The sequence below is a fragment of the Camelus bactrianus genome, chromosome 17 (assembly GCF_048773025.1).
Source record: "Camelus bactrianus isolate YW-2024 breed Bactrian camel chromosome 17, ASM4877302v1, whole genome shotgun sequence".
In the NCBI taxonomy this organism is placed as follows: Eukaryota; Metazoa; Chordata; class Mammalia; order Artiodactyla; family Camelidae; genus Camelus; species Camelus bactrianus.
This window is the reverse complement of record NC_133555.1, coordinates 38,646,112-38,660,629: the sequence shown is the minus strand read 5'-3', so window position 1 is coordinate 38,660,629 and position 14,518 is coordinate 38,646,112. Positions and strand designations below refer to the sequence as shown.

Sequence of the window (14,518 nt, the reverse complement as noted above, 5' to 3'; positions counted from 1 at the left end):
TATAGTCTCCAAAGTTTCTACATAATGTATTTTGTTTTAGTTATGAAAAACATTGCTTTAAAAGATTTATGGATGCCATAATAAAGACTGGGAAAGCTCCTTCATAGAATCAAAGTTTCTGCATATACACAAGCCTGGAAACACAGGGAAGCCATCCCTTGTTTTCCCAGAGGGGCGTCATGGACAGATGCTGTGGGTAGAGGCTTGGGCAGGCAGTAGGGGCTTGGACACAGGCCCCCGGGGAACATGACCTGCTCCTGCTGCAGATCACCAGAGCTCTGCTGATAAATGACACCTGGGACACAGGCTCCTTTGCACGAGGCTTATTCTGCTCAGGATGTTCAAGCCTGGAAATAAAATGTTTTTTGAAAAAGCTTTTGTGTTTCCTTTATTGAAGCAGGAATGACAGGTTCATTGTGGGCAAAAGTAAAAGCCACTATAAGCTGAAACAACACAATTTAAAATTACCCTTAATTTCAGCATCTGGAGAGCACCAGAATTAGCCTTTTGCTGTATCACCTTCCCAACTGTTCTCCCTGTGTGGGTACATCAGTATGCGAAGTGAGGTCACACTGTGCACCTTGTTTTAGAACCTGCCTTTTCACTTGCCAGTGGGTCATAAGTGTCTTGGTAAGAAGAGTATTCGGGAAATGACAGCAGTTCTCACGGGGATCACAGTTGATTGGAATGAGGCTGCTGACTCATCTGCCTCGGCCAAAACCACTTTCCTTTAAGTGCCTTCCTTAAGTGCAGGCACTTTTAAATTATAATTTTCTATTTTTAATAAGCCCATGATTTTCTTTGTTGCCATGGGTGCATTTTTTACTTTGTTCAAGATTAATATATTTTATTACATTGGGGTGAGTCTAATTATACCAGTAATGTGAGCTAATTGCTCACTCTTTCAGATCATAGAGAAATTATTTTATGGAGGTTAAAGAGACTTTAGCGATGCTTTTAGTCCAATCTCCTTATTTTATGGGTCAGAAAATTGAGGTCTATGATAGATGGAACTGGACTTGGCATCATAACGCTTGAGAAAATGAGACATCTTAGGACCCCAGAAGTAGTTTGCAAGTTTTCTGAAGGCTTTTGTCTCCTGGGGGCAGTGAAACCAGAAAGATTCGAGAATGTTGTAACATTGTGAGGAGACAGGGATGCGAATCCAGTTAAAGGGTACTCCATCTGAAACCTCCTTCCCTTTGCAGGAATCCGTACAGCCACGGTAGAAACGCTGGTCGTGTGGGCTGATGACAGAATAGCATCCCTGGGCTGGGCTGCAGGCCCATGAGTTTAGGGCTAATGGAAAGGAAAGGAGGGTGAGTATAACACCATGTCCAGGAGGGTGTGCTGAGGGTTAAACTGCCGAAGTCAAATTATGATCAGATCCAGGGATAAGCCAGTGATCAGGAGCTTGTAACCACAGAGACAGATGGGAGGTGAGGGGCAAGGCGAGGCCAGGGGGAAAAGGCACTGGACACTGGAAGTATCTTTCTGAGCATGGTTCTCAATGAGTTGTCCCCAACCAGCAGCATCAGCACCACCTGGGAACTTGGGCCCCATCCCAGAGCTACTGAATCAGAAAACTCTGGTCAACAGCAATCTGGTTGTTTAACAAGCCAGTGGGATGATTCTGATGCACATTTAAGTTTGGGAGCCACTGGTCCAGCACAGTGCTTGCACATTTTAGAATACGCATGTCTGGGCCCTACCCTCAAACATTCTGATTCGACTGTTCTGGGCTGGGGTCACAGGTATCATTTCCCTCCCCCAAGGTTTCCAGGTATTTCTAATGTGCTGCCAGGGATGAGACCCACTGATGAGGGTGAATGAAATAGAGCTGGACGAGCCTGTGCTGGCTTTCCGCTCTGGTTTCTCTGAGATAACTTTCGGCTGATACCACCAGGGACAGATGGGTGGTGGGGAGAGGAATGGTTTGTCCAGAAGATTTTACCTGAGGTTCCAGGCCTTTCCCGTGACTTCTCTCCTTTAGCCTGTCCTCTGCAGAGCAATACAGGCCATTTTAAAGTGGGTGATTTCGCTTTACAACCAAGAGAATAATGCAGCAGTTTAAAATGGCTTGTTTTCTTCATGTCTCTTCATCAGTTTCCTCCTGGTCCCCATGTTCTAGTTCCTTCCAGGCAGATCGATTTTTCCTTTGACTTAAATATTTGGGTCTATGTGTAGCATCAGGGAGAAGGAAGGAGGTATCCAGGGTGTTGGCTTGGGGGGGAAGGCAACTTCCTAGAAGACAAACACAACCTTAATTGCATGATGTCAGGTAAAAGTGATGTGAAATCCACCACAAAAATTATGAGTGGGAAGTTACGGTGTTATTTGGTCTGCAACAATGTAAAAATCACACCATTTCCATCAAGGTAGAAAATATAAGCGGAAGAAACCCTGGACGTGTTTTGCTGTGGCTCAGTGTCAAGGACAATGAGTCATGCGAGCTCTAGCCAGCTGGTGCTTGCTGCCTGGACAGGTTTGTTTGTGCTCATCGGTGTGCACACAGAAGTTGTACTCAGGGTACACAGATATCTTGCTTTCCTTCAGTACTTTGAGTTTCAATAGTGGTTGGTTGCAGTTTGTGTTCCTTTATTATTTGAAAATTCATCCTTGCTCCACCCCCAGCCGCCAGCAATCTCAGTGGAACTGCGCCTTAAGCAGCATCTAGTCCTCTCTCTCTCCTTTTCTCTGTTTCTTGATCTCCCCAGATATCTTCTGTCCTCCCTATCTTCTTTCCACCTGGCTCAGAATCTCTGAAGAGGTTCAGGAGGAGGCTCCCGTGTTCTAGGGTTAGGAGAAGCAGTTATACCCCAGGAAGCAAGTACTCAGAACGAAGGACAGCAGCCCATGGGCTTCTGCCTCACAAGCCTCTCCCCACAGTTCGATGCACTACAACACCCAGGCCTCGGGTCTCCGCCTCTTCTTCCTAGTGCATCTTGCTTCCACGCCAGGCCTAGGCTAAATCATCTCTCATTTCTGGGGGTCCCTGGGAAAAAACCCCTTTTTTTTTTTCTGTTGAACATCAAAGGCCAGTTTCAGCTGCCTTTCTAACAACTACACCCGCTGAACTCCTGTCTCATGAGCTCTAACCTCAGAAATATTTTGAGCTTGTGTCTCCTTGGTTGTTGCCTTTATTACTGTCCTGGGGGCCAATGACTCCAGCCCAGTCACTGTCATTCAGTCCTTCTTAAGTTTTGGCTGTCTCTTTCCCTAGTCCTCAACAAAGCTCAACAAGCATTTCTTGGCTGTTTACTCTTTGCCAGACCCTGCACCTGCTTCAGGGAACACAGTACAAAGGTCTTGAAAACCAGATTAAGTGTTTTGATTTGATCCCTTTCACAGAGCTTCTCAAACTGGTGTGCTTGAGGATCATCTGGGGTGTGTGTTGAAGTGCAGATTCTGAGTCAGTACATCTGTGGCAGATCCTAAACACCTGCATCTTTAATAACCGCCCACAGGATACTGATGCTGCCGGTCTGGGGACCACACTGAGTAGCAGTCTTAGATCCCTGTTCCCCTGCGGTAGTGACCAGCCACTTGGGACCACTGAGTACTTGCAATGTAGCTAGTGAGACGGAGGAGCTAGGTTTTAAATTTTCTTTAATGTTAGTTCATTTATGCTTAAGATTGAAAACATAGTCAATTTGTTATTGAAAAACTTAAGTATGTGCTGATTAACTTGAGTATGTGACTTGACCACTTCAACTATAAATTTTGTGAAATCTCGACATATAGCTCAGGTATTTCCAATGAGAATTTAGCATCTGAATTGAGAAGTACTTTATGTATAAAGTACACACCAGAATTCAAGGGTTTAGTATGAGAGAAAAGAATATTATAAAAGATCTCATTAATTTCGATATTAATTACATGTTGAAATGGTATTTGGGGTATATTGGGTTAAATATAAATTATTAAAATTAAGTTCACCTGTTTCTTTTACCTTTTAAAAATGGGGCTCTCGTTGGTGGCTTGCATTCTGTTTTTACTGGACAGCACTGCCATTGATGAAGGGAGGTAGTGTTTCTTACCTTTCATTGAAGGAGAATTTCTGGGAGTGGCTCACGGTTTCTCCACTGGAGAGTTGCTAGCACACTGTGATTCTCCCCTGTCCCCCATGCATGGGCAGGTGAAGGCATGAGGAGTTTGTGGGACGGGTCCTGGGACACTGCTCTGGATGCTGCAGGAGAACATTTATTTGAAGAGGCCCGTGGCTCCACCTTTCCCTGGCCTGCATCTGTCCACAGGCTACGCCTTGCTGAGAAACGGTGTTCATTCTCATTACTTTTCAAGCCTGGACAAGAAGACAAATGGATGTCCCTTTAAGATCCGCAGCTCAGAGAGCTTGGAGCTCAGGCGGTCACAGCTTACTTTCAGGTTCACCTGTAACCATGGCAACTCCATGGATGCAAGTTGCCTTGGAACATAATTTAACCTGGATCAGATTTTTAACAAAAAAGAAGAATGGAAAAACACTCAGCTTTGTCTCAGGGAACGATTGGAAATGGGGTCTCCAGTGACAGGCTCTTAACTATCATTCTCATTTAATTACTTTTGATTGTGATTTCCCTGGGGAAGCATTTCTGCCAGGAGTGATTTCCTGGGAAGTCTGGGAGTGGTGTTTGCATGGAATCCAGTGGCTCAGTGACCTTGAGCTGGTCCTGGGTGGGAAGATTTTTCACCATATCCCCTCACGTTCACCTTATTTCCACTATGCTTGCTTTAATGGGGGAAGTATCAGACTTCTCATTGCATCTCAGAGCTGGAAGATGCCCAGATGGGACAGTAAGATGGGGGAGTAAGGGGGGATCTGAACCCACCTGAGTTCAGGTCTTGGGTCTGTACAACCAAAATCAGGGGGGCATAATAAAAAAAATCAGGGGTGAGGAGCATGAGAAGAAAGAGATACAGTCAAAGAAGTAATGGGAAAACGTTGTAATCTTAAATTTAAATAGGAAATACCAGTAAGTCATGATTTCTTTTGTTTCCTTCTAAAAAAAGTACATGCTTCCTAGCTTTGTTTGCTGAGAAGGTCTCGTAGCAATAGATGGCCTTCATGCCTGAGCTGTAGCCACCGATTACCATTTCCCACTCAGGAATCAAGGCTCTGTGAGAAATGGTTGATTCCACATCTGAGGCTGAAAAGATGCCAGATGACCCTGGGACACGTGGTTATGCTAGAAGAGGAGGACGCTGTCAAATATTAATGGAATCGTGTCAAAGGCACCCAGGGATCAACTATTCCCCCTGGCTGAAAATGGAACAATTTTACATAAAAAATTAATGCAACAGACTGAAATTACAATTGATTGAATTAAAATCCATACATTTATAAAGATACATAAAAGCAGAAAACTTTACTGATCAGTGTTGGAATGTTGCTAAGGATCCCAGCAGAGAAAAGGAAAGAACTGAAGCATTTGTTCTGCCTCTCCTGCAGGAGGTGTTTTTCAGGGTAACCGAATAGTTGATGAAAGTCCTTTGTAAAGAATTCCAGCTAATGGCAGCAGATGGAAGGGTACCTTTAGTAAATCTTTTAGGGTAATGTATTTAGGTACCAATCATTAATGGATGCTGAACCCATTGGGTGAAATGTTGACAAGGAGCTTTATAAGCTATAGATCGAGTTGGTAACACCTGAATCCACTGATCTTAGCATTACTAAAAGTGGAACAACCAGACGTATGTGCCCAAAAACAATCTTTGTCCTCATGGGGCAGAAACACCCTTCCCCTAACTAGAGGCAGCAGGTGGCTGAGACTGGGAAGTCTCCTTTGGCCCCTCAGGCGGTATCAGCAGGGTTCAGTGGGAGCCCCAACAGCACCAGATACGCCAGGCTGGCCAAGTTGCACCACAAAGGATCTGAAAATTAAACAGTCTTTGGAACCACAGTCCACGAAAGCAGGCCAACAACTAGTGTCATTATAAGAGAATGGAGAAAGAGATTTGGATACAGAGACACAGACACAGAGGAGAGAAGTCCGAGTGAGGATGGAGGCAGAGAATGGAGTGATGGATCTACAAGCCAAGGAATGCCGAGGGGTGTCAGCAACCTCCAGGAGTTGGGAGAGGCATGGACTCCTCCCTTAGAGCCTTCTGAAGGAGTGAACCCTGCTGATACTTGGATTTTGGAATTCTAGCTTCCGGAACTTTGAAAGAATAAATTTCTGTTGCTCTAAGCCACCCAGTTTGTGGTGCTTGGTTATGGCAGCCCTAGGAGACAGGGATAAAAGATGGATGGTCCAGTAACCATGCCTGCCTAAAGCTGGTAACAGCCTCATGTTTGTTGTTCTGTTTTCCATGCCAACTTGGCTGTAGTAGTGACGAGAGGAGGCTGAACTGATCACTGATGCAGAAGGAGACGTCATAAATCCCCAAGGGATAGAATGATGGCTGGTAACAAAGACTGAAAAAGCAGGATGTGTCGCTGGGTCCAGAAAGACAGAAGAATCCCAGGAGCTGTGCTGAGCCTGAGAAGGGACTTACAACCCCCAGAGGGTGGTGAGGGCGTCGTGGGATTTTGGAGACTATGCAGTATAAAGGCAGTGCCTGCCCGTATCCCCTTGGTCCACCCCAGAGGCCCCTGCAGCTTCAGTGGACAGCTCATGGGCATGCTGACAGCATCCTACCGTGGCACCTGGGACCTACCATCTGGGGTGTTCTCTCAGTGCACAACTGGGCTTGGCCTGTATAGGGGGCAGACAATAAGTTCCAGGGAGTCAATGACCACACACAACTTTCAACCAATAAGGGGAAAGAGTTGGGCTGGAGTTCCAGCCCCTGATAGGATGCTTCTGAGGTGTGCTCTGCATAGTAGCTTAGAGGGTCCCCAGCAGGACTGAGCCCCGGTTACCCACAGCTCTACCACCCGGTCTGCTCATCAGTGCATTCTCTATTGGCTTTCCTCCTTTTTGAACTCCCTTAACGTGCTTTATTTGGGCTCACTCTCCGAATAAACTATTGGGACCCAAATCCCAGTCTCAGGGTCTGCTTTTGGAAAAATCCAAACTGATAGCTTTTGTGACACCCTCTAAGCCTGAGTGAGGTGGGGGCATGACCACTCTGACTGTCAGGCCCGGGAGATGTACAAATGCCAGAGGAGATGGCCAGGCTATAATTTTTTTCATGACTGAATATAGTTACTGTTTTCTCACCTTTTCCTTCATTTCCACTTGTGTTTTTATGTGGCTTGATTATCTTTCAACCAGGGAGGTATATATGAACCTATAATGGAAGTGAAGCTTGGAGGTGAGCTTTGAAATGCAAGATATTTTTTCAGGGGTGGATGATGCTGGGAATGTGAGAGTGGGGAGAGGACAGAGATATGTGTCCCTTGTGGAAAAATCCTACTCATCTAGGTGTTAAAATGACAGACTAGAAAGGGACCAGACCACAGAAATCACTGGGCCACAAGATAGAGTCAGATAGCATCACATAAGCCCATCAGCCATTGAGCCATGTGATTCAAGGGGCAAGCGGGAGGCAAGCGGGAGGTCGTAGTCTGGAGGCAGGGTTAGATGTCAGGAGGTGAGGACACTAGGAGCCAGTCAGGAGGTCAAGCTCAAGTTGGCAAAGGGAAGGTTTTAGAGTCAGGTAGACCTAGATTCTAATCTTGCCTTGGACAGTTGTTATTCAACCTCAGTTTCATTGTCTGTTAAAATGGAACTAATGCCCACCTCCTGCAATTACTGAAAAGATTCAATGACTAGTCTTAGGACTGAGCACTAGGCCAGCTTCTTGGGGAAGGATGATTCATTCATGTAGAAATGCAAGATGCTGAAATTTTAATATTCAATTCAACTTCATTTTTAAAAGCATTTTTTATTGAAGTATAGTTGGTTTACTATGTTGTGTTAATTACTGGTGTATAGCATAGTGATTCAGTTATATATATATATACACATACACATATATATATATTCCTTTTCATAATCTTTTTCATTATAGGCCATTACAAGGTACTGAATATAGTTTTCTGTGCTATACAATGGGACCCTCAATTTCATTTTATGTGAAACTGATTATTCAGTTAGGGGATAGCTCTCCGTAGCGGCTGCTCTAAGTGTCCCATCCCATCCCTTTTGCCCACCTCTGAGTTGACCTGCAGAGGGGTAGACAGAGCTCCACGTGCCACTGGCCAAGCACCTGTGTTCTCTGCTCTTCTGTTTGAGGGTTTTCTCCATCACAATGGGAGCAGCTCTACCTTCAAAGGCAGAGGAGTCAGTCCCCAGGCTCCCCTAACCCAACACAGGACAGGATCAGTGGGCAAATGACGCAGATTTCCTGTCTCTCATGGGACGGGTGTATTCTTTGTTTTCTTAGGGGTCCACTGAGCCCCTGTTGCCCACACCGGCAACTGACTCAGTAGCTTAAACTCTGTTGGCTTTTCTTCTTTCCTGTCTCACTTTCCTACTCCTCACTTGGGAGTCTTGCCACTTCCCGGACTTTAACCAAGAATAGGAGTCCATGTGTTCTGTCTTCCCAGATTCCCCCAAACCTATCCCTTGTTGCCCCAGAACTCAGCCAGGGATGCAGGGGGCATCTCCAGCTTCAGCTTGCCTTGGTTTAGCCCGCAGGGGTTTGTGCTCAGCCACTGAGTCAAACGTGGGGCTAGAGGAGTGGTCCATGGCGTCTGAATGTGTACTCCTGCTGGATTTTTCCCTGGCTTGCTCACATGCTTGGATGAGAGATGAATAATGATTCTGTGCACCAAGGTTACCAGTCCCCTCTTATCTCTTGAGGGTGATTTTTGTTCCCCACCCTTGAAGACAGTATGGAGAGGGTATATGCAGAGAAAATAACATGACCCCATACCCGAGGTGTGCTTCAGAGTCCAGCCCAGGGAATCTGCCTCACTCCAGGTGTCAGATGTCGATATTTACTGCAGCCCTGAGCAACTGTGGGAGGACGCTGGGTGACTTGCAAAAAATCCATGACTCAGGAAGCCACAGACAAATTGTAATGTTAATTTATGAGCTGGGTTTCTTATGCCTTGGTTATTTAAAGCTGCTAGAGTTTTCCCATACTACCTTCTCTGGTATGGTTCTAATAGCTCCTTGACACGGCCCTTCTGTTACAGCTTTTCTTCTAAGAAGAAAAGCAAAGAACCACTGATGATGCTGATAAGCAACAAGTGAATCACTGGGTGACCTTGAGGAGTGACTTGAGTCCCTCAGGTGTCCAAGAATGAGGCCTGCTGTGCAGTGAGGGGGAGGCTCAAGGAACGCATCCCCTCTGGTGTTGGCAGTTTTCTGCTCCAAGGAGGCCTGTGAGGGCTGCTCCTACAACTCCTGGGCTGTGAGCTGATTCTTCAGATCCCAGCCTCTCTCCAAGCCTTGCCAGCTGAGACGTTTGGAACAGATCAGGACTTGGTTTCACTGTTTTAGGGTTTCCATGAGGAGCTAGGGTTATCCAGTAGTTTCACAACGACAGCTGCCTCGGTGGGTCCATGAGGGACACATTTGCATCTCAGAAAGGCATCATCACAAGGGTGGCCCTCTGCTGTCAGCCCTCTGCAGCTCACACCCCAGGCCGTTCCAGCTGAGTGTTCTGATGAAAGGCAAAAGTTGGGGACACAGCATTGTAAAATTGAGCTGTCAGCCACTGTTAATTATATTTTTCTTTGAAACTTGTTAGATGGCAGCAGGTTCATTTCCTTAATGGTATTTATTTTAGAAATAATCAAATGTATTTCAGTTTCCTTTTTTTTTTTTTTAATGAACATACTGGGTATTGAACCCAAGACCTCAAGCATGCTAAGCATATGCTCCACCACTGAGCTATATCCCACCCCTAAATGTATTTGAAATCTCTGATCAAGTAGCAATAAAGGCGTGAAGAGGCAGCCCTGAAGTCTGATGGGGACACCATATCAGTCAGGGATTCTAGATGCACCGCCCAGATCCTTCTTCAGGAATAAAGGACTTACTCCCCCAGCTGTATGGAGTACTGCCCCCAGCCCTCCCAGGGAAGCCTGTCAGCTCAAGAAAACTGCCTTGCAATTGAATGAGATGACTGGTCAACCCAGAGGTAGAAAGGGCCAGACGTCTCGCCCCAACTCATCACAGCTCCAGGGCTGAGCCCTCGTTGGGACTGCACCGCAGCACAGCTCTACTTCTCCCTCTGCTCAGTTCTGCTGCTTTTCCTCCCTTCCAAGGTGTTGATTCCAAAATCACTCCCTAATAAACCTCCTGCACATAGTTCTCTGTCTCAGAGCCTGCTTCCCAGAGAACCTGTCCTGAGACAGTACTGCCACAATCAGCTGCCCAGCCAGCCCCTCCAACTCAGTGACTTAAAACCAGCATCCTGCTCACTGGTCTGTGGGTCAGCAGGGGTGGCCCTGCTCCAGGTGCTGGCCATCTGGGCTTGGTTCAGGCTCTGAGTTGGTTCAGGCCTGCTCTGTGTGCCTCTCACTCATGCTCCCTAGAGCTACTTGTTCTTCCTGGGTTAGGTCACCGGAGGGCAGGACCATGAGCAGAAACACAAGATGCCTCCTTATGGCCTTGGCTCAGAGCTGACTCTGTCCCTTTGCCCACCAGGCCATGGTCAAGTTTGACATCAGTGGGGCAGAGGAATAGACTCTGCCCACCATAGTCCACTGTGAGGCTAGGCAGCAGAGGGAGGCAGGCATCCTGAGAACAGGATCCAACCTGCCTCAATTGTTTATTCTCTAATTCATCCATTCATGCAGGACCTACTGAGCATGAACCATGTGCCAGGCACTGTCACAGGTGCTGATGCTGAAAAGATTGCCCTCAGGACACTCATGGCCTGGTGCGGGAGAGAGCCAATAAACAGTGCATTACAGCAGTGTGGTGAGTGCTGCGACCGGGGTGGGCACAGACCATGGGACATGCAGGAAGGACACTGTGGTGGATGGTGTGGCTTCCTTCCTCCAGCATCCATTCCTCCTTCCAATCAGCACCTCGGAGTTGCCTCCCCTTGTGACAGCATTGGTGGCATACAGTCTCAGAGGGGCTGTAAACCAGGGGCCCGGTCCACCATCATCCCAGGGCCAACCATGTGGCCCAAACCAGTTGTACTTTTTCCAGCTTGGAGGAGTGGCATGAGATGATGGATGGAGCCACACCCCCCATTCTAGGGGCAGCACCTTGCCAGGATGTCCAGGCTGTTTCTGTGGCTCCCTCCCCACATCTGATTCTTCAGCTTCCTGTGTGTACTCTGAGATCTCTTATGCCCTTGCAACAGTTTCTCATTTTGCTTCTGTTAGCCAGATTGGGTGTCTGCTATTTTAACTGAATCAGGGTCTGAACACAGGCTTGGGCACAGGGAAGGAACCGGGGAACAGCCCAAAAGAGGAGGCCTAGGAAGCTAAGCCCTTAAGCAGGAGAAGGAGCTGGCAAGGGGACAAAGGGCGGAGGTCTCCAGGGAGAGGGGGCAGCATGTCCAGAGGCCTGGAGGTGACAGAGAGCCTGGCCCAGCCAGGAAAGACAAGCAAGGACACGAGAAAGGTTTTTGTTTATAAAATGGATGCCCAGGGTCTGCCTGCTGAAATCCCAGAGCACAAGGTGTACGGGGAGCACAGATCTGTGGGTTTATCTAGAAAGTCCCTTCTAGCTTCCAGCTTCCAGAAATGAGACAACAGCTGAGGACCAGCCCTGAGCCCCTCTCCTTGGAAGCTGTGACTGCAGTGGGTTACTCTCAGTTGAGTGGTGGGGCTCCTTCATCCGTGTTGTCGTTCCCTTGGGGTGCAGAAGCCAAAGCTGAAACTGACGATGGGATGGAGGGCATGGGTGTGAGGAAAAGTACCAGCGCAGGAGCGCGGACCGCAGAATCTGCGAGGACAGGGACCATCAGGTATCAGAGGACACGGGGATGGGAGATGCACCAGCCCACGTTGTGACAAGGGGCAGTCAGGATTGTGGTGGCCACAGACCTACTTCTTTCTCCTCTGGAAATCTTTCTCTGCATCTGGGGTGCTCCTCACCGAATTCCGGTAGCACCTGCCGTTTACTGCCTGCTGCCCTCTCCTGGCGGCCCATGGAACTGCAACCCTGGGCTTACTCTTCTGCGGATGCATAAGCTCTTGGCCCAGGCAGGCATCCAATGGGAGGATGTGGGATCCAAGAGGGGTAATTTTGTTCCGCCACCACATTTTACAGATGAAGAAACTGAGGCCCGGGGGCGGGGCATCACTTATCCTGGGTCTTAGGCCACATTAGTGGACTTGAGCTTCTTAATTACAGCCACAGATGATCTCTGTGGCCCATAGTCACCTCCAAACCTGGGAAAAGGGCTGCTCCTGAGAACGCATTTGTAGGGTTTAACTACAGACATTATAGAAACTTGTCCACAGTCAGCTGTGTGATTTTGGCTGTCACTATTGTAGCTGTTTATCACCCCAAACATGTTGGATTCCAAAGAATCTGAGCCCCAGAAGAAGAATTAAAGGACAAATAACTAGAGACCTGGTTCTTTACCTTTCAGGGCAAGATTCCAACCTCAGATACTTCTAGAGTTAAGAGATGCAGGGAGAACGAATGGGGCAGACGCTCCTGAAGGATGTGTTACTACTCTGGTCTGCACCTTTTAGGAGATGCTACTATCCTGAAATGTGAGATCTGAAAGTCCCTCTCGACCTGAGTGACCACAGGTCTCCTCCACCCTTAGTCATGGACCCAGCCTTTCTCCTTTGAAATCCAGCCACACAGGCAAGTCTTTGACACTGCAGCAGTGGCTTGCTTGTCTTGGAGGTGAAATGAAATCTTCGTGGTCTACGGGATGCTGAGGGTGAAACAAGATCCTATTTCTAGCCACCTTCTTCCCTTGGAGATGCCAAAGTGCTGGAGCTGCATCCAGCCAGTTAAGACTATGCCTTCTTTCTGAAACGGTGATTATAAACTGTGGGCAACAGCCACCCCAAGGTGGCAGGAGTTGGCGGGAATCAAAGGGGAGGAAAGAAGAGCTTTCTGTTTTTAAATGCTGATTTGGGGGTCTTGGATATTGCCTACCCAAGTGGGCAGTAAACGCCTACAGGAGGAGCTTTGAAACTGTGAATGTCGTTGACCCCGCAAAGGACTTTGCTAGAGTAAGGTGTATCTTCCAGGCTGAGATGAAGCAGGAATCCAGGAAATGGCCCAGAAGCAGAAGGTGGGTGATGTGAGGGGGGCAGAGCGATGGTGCCCACAGGGAGTGGACAGAAACAGGAAGAGGGGGTGAGGCACAGACAAAACATGAGAAGTAGGAGAGAGCAGCTTCCTGTCTCCAAGATGACAGCTGTAAAAATTCATGAGTGTGACAGAGGCTCCTGGCTCATCACCCAGCCTTTTCCCTTGACTTCCTGGGGACACAGCTGGACCACATTTCCCAACCTCCTTTACAGATAGATGTGGTCATGTGACTGACTTGTGGCCAATAGGACAAGAGCAGCATGCTCCTGGAAAGCCTCCCATGTGTGACTCTTTCTCTGTTCCCCTGTCTGCCAGCTCAAGGTCAAAGTCCAAGGTGGGGGGCTCCATGAGGAAAATGGCCAAGCTGCTGTCAGCCTGGGTCCTTGAATGACTGGGTTGAGCAGATGGCCCCATTCACCTCGTGCCCTCACCACAATTTAGAAACACCTATTTTGTACTGTGACAATATGTACCTTTATTGTATTAAGTCAGTAAAGTTTGGGGGGTTAGGTAATTAGGTTTATTTATTTATTTTTTAACAGAGTTACTGGGGATCGAACCCAGGACCTTGTGCATGCTGAGAACACACTCTACCACTGATCTATACCCTCCCCACCGCAAGAATCTCTTAAAATTGCTGTAAGTGCTAAGGGATCATGATCATGATAAGATCGCCAGCCATGTGTGCAGTTAGGGACATGGTTACCCAGGAGGGAAGCAAGCAGAGGAAATATCCTTATCTCTGGTTCCACAGTTGAGTATGTTGAGGCTTAAAGAGATACAGTAACTTGCACAGGCTGGCACACCTGGCAAGTCCTTTGTCAGGACTCAGACCCACGTTTCCTGTGCACAAGGCAAGCTGGAAGTTGCCTGGGAGTTTAGGCCAAGGGACTCCAGCAGCCTGCAGGCAGCCCTTGGACGAAGATGCAGAGGCTGCCTTTTGGGAAGTGAGAATACAAAAAGGATCTGCGGCAACATGGATGGAGTTCTGACATGGTCTCTAACGGGATCTGTAAGAGGGCCCTTCCCTTCACAATACTCTTTAGACCTTCTGGAAATGTGGCCTGCATTTTGGGCAGGATGACTAAGGTGCTAAGTCTACACTGGCTCCCAGAATTCCCCAGTGGGCTGAATCTCCAGTTGCCCATAGCAGCCTCTGGTTTGGTAATAAACCCTTTATAGCTGCCTTCCCTTCCCTGCCTTACTTTCACTAGGAAACAAGATTTTTGCAGGAATTTCTTCCCTGGTCAGATTGTTTGTAGGAAGGCTTGGTTTTCTGAGTTTCCATAATTCTGCAAACCAAGACTTGCTCCCCTCCAGCAAGTGAGAAACAGTTCCCCCTGATTTCTGGCAGAGGGCAGCATTGAGTTTTCTACCGC

At 47.7% G+C, this 14,518-nt stretch overlaps 1 protein-coding gene across 1 annotated transcript in view; it reads left to right on the top strand.

Moving 5' to 3' along the window:
- Positions 1 to 14,518, top strand: part of LOC123614294 (Golgi-associated kinase 1A-like) — a 109,320-nt gene that overhangs the window by 67,305 nt on the left and 27,497 nt on the right. Inside the window, exon 9 of the mRNA XM_074345116.1 lies at positions 10,700 to 10,823. The gene's annotated coding sequence lies outside the window, so the exon portion shown is untranslated. The remainder of the gene's footprint in view (positions 1 to 10,699; positions 10,824 to 14,518) is intronic.